The sequence below is a fragment of the Haliaeetus leucocephalus genome, unplaced genomic scaffold, assembly GCF_000737465.1.
Source record: "Haliaeetus leucocephalus isolate CR32 unplaced genomic scaffold, Haliaeetus_leucocephalus-4.0 Scaffold678, whole genome shotgun sequence".
Lineage (NCBI taxonomy): Eukaryota > Metazoa > Chordata > Aves > Accipitriformes > Accipitridae > Haliaeetus > Haliaeetus leucocephalus.
This window is the reverse complement of record NW_010973114.1, coordinates 3,577,378-3,587,177: the sequence shown is the minus strand read 5'-3', so window position 1 is coordinate 3,587,177 and position 9,800 is coordinate 3,577,378. Positions and strand designations below refer to the sequence as shown.

The following is a 9,800-nucleotide window of genomic DNA, read 5'->3' as shown; positions in this document are numbered from 1 at the left end:
CCTTTCCCCCAGCCGGCAGGGTGGGAGCCTCGCCACCCACCTTCGCCCGCGCCGGGACCGCGTTTTGCACCCTTGTGTGGGAGGAGAGTCTCCCCCCCCCGGCACGCAGAGGCCGGCATTGGGCGGATGATGCTCGCCCCTGGGTCCCCGAATCGTGACGGCTGGCCCCTGCGAGCCCAAAGGAGCCGGCAAGGCCTGTGGGCGATGGCTGGGGGGGTGGTTGGATCGGGGACACCTGCGCCGCGGAGCTGGAAAAGCAACGGGGAGTGGGTGCTTTCGTGAGGACGGAGGCGTGAAATCCGCCACGGGGGAGGACGGGGATGCGGGAGCGGGGTGCCGTGGGGTGCTGCTGAGGAAGGGGCTGCTGCCTCCTCCCGCACACCGAGTCATTGGGAGGAGGAGGGATGGCAGTGGGCGAGCGGGCAGCGCGGTAGCGGAGGCTTTCGCTGAATACTGATCAGCTCCTCTCGAGCGTGCTCGCTCCCGCATGCATCCTCGCTGGAGGAGAGGGTCCCAGCGCTTGAGGCAGGGACGCGGCCGTCATTAGCTTCAGCTCAACTCCATCCATCCCGCTGCCTGCCTCCCTCCTTGCGCCAGCGACCCCCTCGCCGAAGGAACTGGGGCAGAAGTGACTGGGACGCAGGCGGACGGGGTGCAAGGGGATGGGCATCACTCCTTGGATGAACATTGAAATAATTGTCCCCTGCTCCAGCAAATCTGTGCAGGCAAGAGTAGGTGGGAGGACCTGTGACAAGGAGCCGGGGCAAGATGGGGAGATGCCTGACCCCAGCTGTCAAAAGGGGCTGGGTTGGATCGCCTTCCAGGAACGTCCCTGTCATGCTTTGGCAGTCTGCGTGGTGGCACGCAGCTCCTTGGAGGATGCAGACCACTGGGCTGCAGCTCTGCGCCCCGTGTTGGGTCAGTGGGTGCATGCAGGGACAGGCCATCGCTTGTCGTGACGTTCCTCGAGAGGGCTGGAGGGCAACTGCGTTACGTTGCGGTGTGGGAGGAAGGGGTACGGTGGTGCCTGTCGCTGCTGGAAAGGGCTTGTCCTGATCCCCTTTTACTGGGAGCGGGAACGCCTCCTCCCCGGCTTTCCAGCGCTCTTAGAAAGATGAAGCCCGTGTGCCAGAGCAGTTTTGGTGCCCCATGCCCTTGTCCCTCCCAGCTGGTGTTGGGCTGCCGGGGTGCACCATGGCACAGGTAACTGCTGACCTGCTCGCAGGAGTGCGTGGGCTCTTCTTCGCCGGCACGTTAGTGTGGCACGAGCCGTCGGATGCTGTCAGCACCTTGCTCCTCTTGCCTGTTATGAAACCCAGTAAGTGCTCGCTACGCGAGAGCAGCCTGTTCTCTCCACAGTCTGGTCCCCCTGGCCCGGCTCTTGGTGGAAGATGAACCCGTTCGGTCTGTGCTGACACAGAGCAGGAGTGGAGCTGGGTCCAGCTGTTGGTGGTGTTCTCCAAAACAAGAGAAATCTAATGGGTACCAGGCCTTTTCATAAGGTTTTGGCTTCGCCTTCCTGCTTTGATTCAGTTGCAGCAAGGCACTTGCTTAGATACACGCATGAGCATCTGGACAAATTCGTATGCAAGTACTCTGGTGCTTCAGGTTCAGTCCTTGTGTTCTTGATTAGGATGGCTTAGTCTTATTTGAATGCTTAGCTTTTCTTTCAAAGTACCTTTTCACAGGGGACAGCTTTAGCAGTGCAGTATTTCATTGATGTAGGTAACAGATGTGGAACTGTAATGTTATTTGAAATGATGATTTTCATGCAGTTTCTCTAAGGTTTTTGGAAATCAGGATGTGAAGTCACACCTGCCTTGAGTGACCCTGTGATTCTGCAGGGATTTATTGCTGTTCCCTGATGTTTGTTTATTAAGGGAGGGACAAGGGTCTGTTTCAAATGTGGCAGTATGGGGTAATTGAAGGAGTGATTTCATGGCCAGAACTCAGATTGTTCCCTGGGATGCCGTGTAACAAAATCAGGGGAGAGCCTATTGACATTTCAAGCTTTATACTGGTTGGGACTGGGCATTAGGAACCAAACCACCTGTGGATTTGAGCAGTGAACCTCTTGCAAAAGTATCTGGGTGTCATTTTTTGAGGGGACAGGCCTTTGGCAGCAAGACAAACTTGCCAAAAGGCTGACTGTGCCTTTTTGCCTGATCTTTTCGCAGCTATGAGTGGTTGTAATGAGTACCTACAGCTCGTAGGAAGGGACAGAGTCATCAGCTCTTGAATTCTCTTCTGCAATTACAACACCTCTCAGTGCAAAATATTCTTTGGGATACGTCTGTGCTCTTAATTTCTGACCTGAGAAGACTGTGATTCTTGCTGCAGTTTGCGATGACCCGAGAGTGCCTTGATGAGCTGTTGTTCTTGAAAGCAGCATTCACGCGTCAGTACGTGATTGCCGGGCCCTAGGCAATTGCTGTTAAGTGCAGCGTGCTTCACTTTGGAAAGGAGACCAAAGGGCTTTTTACAGACCTCTTCTAGAATTGCCCCAATTTTTTGCTTTCCTCTGACAGAGTGCTGATTGTGTGGTTCTCGCAGATGATCGTTTCAAAATAATCTGTGCAGAGGCACAATCAAACATAATTCAAGGAGCTAGGATTTCTAAGCCGGACACAGATAGTAGGAAATCCTCTCTCTTCCTATCTTCCTTTCAGGACAGCTGTTGGGAGAGGGGTGAATATTCAGAGAAACATAGAGGAAAATGGGTTTTTAATCTGAATTGTCCCAGTTTTGTACATATGTTGCAGCTGTCTGGATTTTATCCTGACAAGCTGGAGTGCTGCTTGGCATGTCAAAAGCAGAAGCACAAGATGGAGCTGAATCATTTATTCTTTGCGCATTCGAGTCCCTCTTGGTTGTGCTGGGAAGTGTGTGGTGAGTGCAGGCTCAGCAGCTTGCTAATGGTTTTTTTACAGATAGATAGATAGGTGTATACGTATGTATACAAACGGACTGGAAGGGACCTCCAGGGTCATGCAGTCCAGTCCCCAGCTACCTCTGACAGCCCTGAAATCCCATCCATCATTTCATCAAACTCTGTCTTAAAAACATTTTACCCTTGCCGATGCACGTTGGTAAGGGTCCCCCAGAAGTTCATGGTTTCTGTTAGTAGGTTTTAAGCAGGTTTGAAAGCTTTCTGGGTTAGGCAATGGAGAGACAGTGGTGTAGAGTAGGTATTCCTGCCCATCTCTCGTAGAGTGTCAGGTTGTTGGCCAGTGCTGTTACATCTGGCTATCTTCTGCAGAGTCCCTGCTACTTCTTGCCCCGTGGCTGGACACCCTCCCTGGGGTGGGTCAGGCCTGCCAGAGGCTGCTGTTGTCTTTGGGAGCGGTATCCCAACTGCAACAAACATCAAACTGGATTTACTGGGCACAGAACTAGGCTGAAGAGGTCAGTGGTCCTGTGGTAAACAGTGATGCAAGCTCCTGCTCTCTTTTTTTTTTGGCAGTCACGCAAGAAGCTTCACTCTGCGTTGGGTTGGGATCATGGGTTTCTTTTACAGGGGCTCATGGGGCTCTGCCTCCTTTCTCCACTAGCATCTCTTTCACATTCCTTTTGCCTTAAACTGAGACTCTGGGGTGGGACCGGACCACTGTCTGCTTTGCCTTGACACTGAAAGGGGAGCAGGTTAGGCAGCCTGTCCGGTTCCTCTTGTAGTGAAGCAGAAACAGGTATTTACTTCAGTGGAAGGTAAATAGCGCTCTTGGTTATACTTTCACGTGGGATTTAACTGCCCAGGATGGGATTGCCCAGGCTGAAGACGCAAACTGTCTTCAGATTGCAAACCCCTGCAGCATCTCTGCAGACTGCAGGAGAGACCAACCCTGTGAACTGATTTTACACACTGTGTTGAATCAGCTGTAATGATTGTTAGCAGTCAGAGGCTAATTAGCAGAGGTATTATCTAGACCTCAGCTCATCCAGACTGTCACTAGCACAGATGGGCTGAGGGATGTGGGAGGAGCTCTTCTCTTAAGAATCAAAAATCCTACGTACACTAGGCATGACTTTTTTCCAGTTGGTTTGCACATCTGGGTTAACTAGGTGGTGGAAAGCACTACCAGTGCCTCTTGGTTTCTGCCTGGCGAACAGCAGGCATCAGAGCCAAGATAGGGACAAGCAGACAGCGTTATTCTGTGTTAGCTGCCAGAGAAGCTTTTGTGGGGAGTCACTTTCTTGAGGCATCATGAACGTAGTGCTGTTGGGTCCATGGGAATTCCTGTAGCCCACAGCTCTTGGGGAGGTATCCAGGGAGTTGCTGTATGACGAAGATCTGTTTGCATTTGCGAAGTAAAATATTTGCTGCTAAAACAGAAGCAGGGAGAATCCTTAATCTTCTGTTGCAAGCAATGCTCTTTCCCAAGCCTTGATTTGATGGCCTTCCCAAATCCCACCACCCTTGCTCCATCACCCACTATCTGCAGCAGCAGGGTCTCTCCTGTCCTCTAGCAATGCCAAACAGCCTTTCCGATTGCTCCATTTTTCTGTGGCCAAATCCTGAAAGTGGCAAACAGGCTGAGATGTTTTGAAGCCGGAAAAAAGCAAACAAATGTCACTGAGGTCCATGGAGTTACGCCAGCTTGAGTCTGCCTGGGATCCAGAGGTGATGCTGCCTTCTTGTATTAATTTATTTAGAAAACAGTTTTCTGTCAGGTGGCTCTTTCCTCTGCACTTACCGCAGTTAATGGAGTAAGAAGCAACCACGAATATCACGTTAATCAAAGATAATGCAGTACAGCAAGACTTACAAGGTGTTCTTGGAGCCCGTGTGGCACATGATGCCGGGAGATGTCCTCTTATTTATTTGCAAATGGAAATGGGCCCAGGGCTGTCTCGGGGCAGGTGTAAATCACTGCAGCTTGATCAGTTCCAGTGGGAAGTCCAAAAATACACCAACCTGACAGGGCGATGGTGTGTTGCACCATCTGTGCTCAGGCTCTCCAAAGGCTTTTAAGCATCTCAACGTGCAGACTGGTGTCTGGTGGGATCTATCTTCCTCCAGAAGGTTTCTGTGCTCCGTGAATAGCAAACCTTTTCTGTTCTCCCCACACACTTGTATCTGATTTTTTTCTTTTCTTGGCTGCTTTATGAATGAAGGATCCCACTGGCTTGATATTTCTTGCTGCATTTACTGTGGTGCAAGTCAGGAGCACTGCAGCTGAGATGGGTGAAAAATCAGTCCATGGGCTAATTCTTGTCTCCTGTGGAAATTTCAACAAGTGTCAGCTTGTCACCCGGAGATTCTCCTGTCCCCATATCCCTAGCCTGAAAAACCAGGAGAATTAGCAAGCAGAGCAAACACTGTTCCTGGTGTTAAGTAAATGACATGAAATTAAGAAAAAGGCATTGCTGTTTATTTACCAGGTTTTGCAAGATGCACTCGGAGAGCTGACAGCAGTGAGGGTGGATCTTGGTTGGGAACACATTCTCAAGAGGCCTATGGGGCTGCTCTGTGTTGCTTATTCCCACTCTTCTAAATAAACCAGCACCCAAAAGTTCAGGTTTTTAGAGGGAAAACTTTGCTTGGTGTCACTTGCCAGAACCTGTTCACATATGACCACAAAATCCTATTAAGGAGTCTTGCATTGTACTTTCTAGAGATCCAACATATACCATTTGGAGATATTTTCATTTTCTTTTCTAAAGTTTGAAGGAATTTTCTGCATCCCTTGATTAACTTGCATGATTCACATATTCATTTAAAGCAGAGTGCTTTTGAATTGCATGTGCTCTTCCCAGCTGTATGAAAGAATAATTAAAAAAAAAAGCAGTTCAATCATTACAACTCCCCAACTCTCAAAACTGCTCTTTTGACAGCCTTGTTCCCTGCTTTGTTTGTTCTTGGGGCGAGGTTTTCTGTGTGGCTGTGGTATGCATTTTACCTGTTAAATTGGCTTATAAATAAGCCAGCTCATTCCCTGTTCGTTCCAATAGTCCTACTGGGGTGAATTGGATAAATATCTATTTACAGCAAGCTCATAAGCCAAAGAGAGCTCATGGTATAAATCTCTGATGACCCTAGCTCAGGTAGCATCCTAGAAGGACCAGCAAAGGCTGGTGCAGCAGAAGCCCCGTTCCTGTGAAGAGTAAAGCAATGGTACCAAAGCTCTCTGGATGAAAGTTTCTTAAATTCTCATGGACCATCCAATTGTAACTGAAAAGACTGTGCAAGTAAGATGGTTTGGTAAACCAATGGGACTGCCATTGAGGGGTGGCTTACTGGATGAGGGTCCTACCAGGCAGTCATAAAGAGGAAAGATATTAAACTTTCTAACAAGAAGACATATGTATATAGAAGGTGGGCCCAACTCACACCCATACCAGTGGCACCTCGCTTGACGAATGCAGAAAGGAGACACGTTCGTTTATAAAGCAAAAAGAGACCAGAGCGGAGAACAGCGTGTCAAAGGATTCGGCTTTCCTCTTAAAAGGAAAATTTTGTTGGCGGTCTGAACTAACTCACATTTTGCTTTCGGAATTGGATGCAGCTTTTGGGGACAGCCTGACCTGGAGCTGTCTGGAAAAGCTCAGTGGAGGCTCAATTTTTTTGATAAGAGCAGAATTTTTAGCTAGAAAGACTAAGGCCAAGTTCATTTTGAAATTTTCTTGAGCATCTGGCTGTAGCAACAGGCGAGATCAGAGAGGTGTGAGGGGTGATACTAAACTATGACACAGCAAGTGCAGCATGGACTAGGTTTTGGGTTACGTTTTTCTGCTGTTAAATTCCCCGCTTTACAGAAATACAGGGGTGTTAATAGGTGCGCATTCAGTTCTAGTAACACAGTCAGCAGAAAGTGTTCTGGAAGGGATCTAACAGTTGAGGGATTTCCCATCAGTGTTAATTACCCCTTCCCCTGTACTAACCGTGTATTAGTTGATGGCTTTAAAAAAAAGGATGGGAGTTGCATGTTACTAAGGCATGCGTGTTTGTTGCCTGAAGTGCTGTGGGCTGGAGCCACGGTTGCCATTGCCCAACAGCAGAAGGTCAGATCTGCAGCTGGTGTAAATGAACATGGCTCCACTGAAGCAGATGCAGCAGCACTGAGCCATTTGAGTGGAAGATCATGTTTGCAACCTCGAATGCCACACGTGGAGATCCCAGCCTGGGTGCCCACACTGGGGCTGCTGCTTCTTCCAGCTTGGAGAGGAGGTGTATGCTTAAACACCTGGGCAAATATCAGTTAAATTGTTTGCATGAACCCTGGAACCGTGGCACATCTTTCAACCAGTGATGTCTTTTTTTTTTTTTTTTTTTTCTTTTTGGGGGGTCAGAGCCTTGCATTTAGTTCCATTTTTTTTCCCTTTCCCCTGGCTGGCCCTTCTGGATTTGCGCCGTCGGTTCCCTTCTCTTCTTGCGGTGCCCTGCAGCAGGCTTGTTTTAGTGTGTGTGTGAATTAACAATGGCTTATGGTTGTGCTTTCAGCTGGAGGGTGCATAACGCATCCGTAGCATCACTTGTTTAAGCCTTTGCTGTGGAACTGCAGCTGCTTTCCACCTGCAGCTCTTGGGGTCTTCTCCAATGAAATCCCTCTGTCCTCCCAGATCACCAGTGCCCCTTGATTCAAGAGGCATTAATTCACTAATTCTTTTAATGTCACCACTTTCCCTCTCCCTGCTCTTTACCTCTTGACCTTTGCAGGCATCAACTGTAGATGATGAAAAGAACTGCTGCTCCCGGCCCAGGGTCTCTGTCCCTTTGCTAGCTGCAGCTTCGCAATGCTGGTGGGCTTTCTGCTTGGGAAGGACCTTTCTGTCTGTAGAGGTAGACTCAGAGGTCTGGTTTTGACTCCAGGTCGTTGTTAGGAAAGCATCCCTTTCCAAACAAGTTCCTCTGATTTTATGCCGTGGTCTCTCCATTGGAGTATGTAAATCTGGGAGAAGGGGGGGTTGTGTCAAGCTTTGAAATCGATCGTTTCTTACAAGGCTTATTGATTGATTTCAAGACACAGACAGACTGCTTTGGGGTCAGAGCCGCCCTTTCCTTGCTCCCCTTCCTGGCAGGGCTGGGCTGTGTTACCCAAAGCACCGGGTGATTCAGCCCGAAGCAGGGGAGGAGTGGGAAGATGCTGGCGAGTGCTGCTCTGGCTGTTTATACTGCAGCGAGAAAGGGAACTGTGGCAGCATTTCCTTAAGGATGCTGGAAAAAGAAGGGGTGGGCTCATGGTTGTGACTGGAGGTCAGCTTGCCCTGCTGAGGATTTGCCTTGTGCTCCCGGACAAATAATTGCTTAGCCTCCCTGTCTGTCCTTTCCCCTGCCTCAGACTGCCCTAGCCTGTTCAAAGCTGTCTCTTAGAAATGTATGTTTAGCACAGCTCCCTTCCTCCTGCCCAGCAACCATGGTGTAATGCAAATTCATAACGAAGCACTGCCTGCTACAGGTGGAGATGTACCGAGAACTTCCAACAACGCAGAGGGCATCATAGCTGTCTGGGCTGGGAGAAATCCCATCAAGGGCATAAAGAGAGCATCAGCCTCCCTCCCTGGGAAAGCACTTCCATACATGCTCAGTCTTAAATTGAAGTCACAGAGATTTAAGGGCATGACTTAAATGCTTTCTTGAGTTGTGGCGTCTGAAACGGTAAACTGGCGAGAGCCCTTGATGTGCAAACAGCGTCGGATTAACTGTGTGCTGGGTGAGAGCTGGCGTTGTCCCTTGGCTCGGTGACAGATGCCACTGTTTCCTGGGAACACAGCGCTCTTTCTTTGGCAGGGTACAAGACAGAAGTGTAAAACAAGCTTCGACTTTCATGGCAAAGCCAGTGAAGTCTTAGTCTTGCTGTCTGAGGAAGCAGTCAAAATGCCTCTTGATTGTCCCGACGTATATTTTATTGGTGCTCCTTTGTAGTTCAGCCGACTGCCTCTTTCTTATGCCATTTTTAATCTACAGCCAGCTCTTTGTGAGGGTCTTTTCTAGGAGGAGCAGCAGCGGTGGTTCAAGTCGCGCTGTTGCATAAAACCCACTCAGCTCTACAGCTCAGATGTGGCCGAGTTTGTCCTGTATCCATCCCACAGCAACACTTCTTCCATCTTGACGTTGAATTCCCTGGAAATGAGGACCTGAAAGGGCGTTTGCTTAGGTCTGTGCCGCCATCAGCCCACAGCTCGGTGAATCAGAGCGAGTGCGTAGACACAGTTTCTCACCTATAAGATTACTTCTCACCTCCCCCGGTGCACAGCAGTTAAAATTTGTTGTTGGCTAAAAAAAAAAAATAATAAAATCCTATAACCGCGGAGAGTTGTGATTTTGTGTCATTTTAAATTTTGCCCTCTGGCTGCTCAGCAGGATGGAGGGGACTCGAGCGCTGCACCTTCCCCTCTGCTCTGCTAATGACAGATGACAGCCCAGATCGAGGAGCACGAAGGTTATTTGATCGTATCGACTGTGCGTATTGTGCTGTGCTTCTGGAGCTACGAACCAGATGACCGATCAGTCAATCCATCTGTGACTTGGGCAATGGTTAGGCTCTCTACTGATTCCCTACTGTGGCGCCGGGTTGTCAGATGATGAAGGGCACGCTGCAAGCAGCTCCGAGGAGGATCCTTCCTCCGTTTCTGGCTGGCAGGTGACTTGCCCGTGTCTCTGCTGGGCAAACCCTGCCAAGCTGCTGAGCTGTGAGTTGTAGGTAGGTGCCAGAGGAAGGCCACCACGCTGCTCTGCTGCTGGGATGTCTCATCCTTGTGTGCAGCCTGGAGGAATGCATCTGTTGCAGGGGAGAAGGGTGACAGGAGGGAAGGGAAAGGAGGTAGGATCCCACCCTGTGCTCTCAGCTGCTTTCTCCTTCCCC

General features: G+C 49.6%; 1 protein-coding gene across 1 annotated transcript in view; it reads left to right on the top strand.

The window, feature by feature from the left end:
• Positions 1-9,800, top strand: part of TRIM9 (tripartite motif containing 9) — a gene marked incomplete at its 5' end in the record, with an annotated part of 68,324 nt that overhangs the window by 306 nt on the left and 58,218 nt on the right. The window lies entirely within an intron of this gene.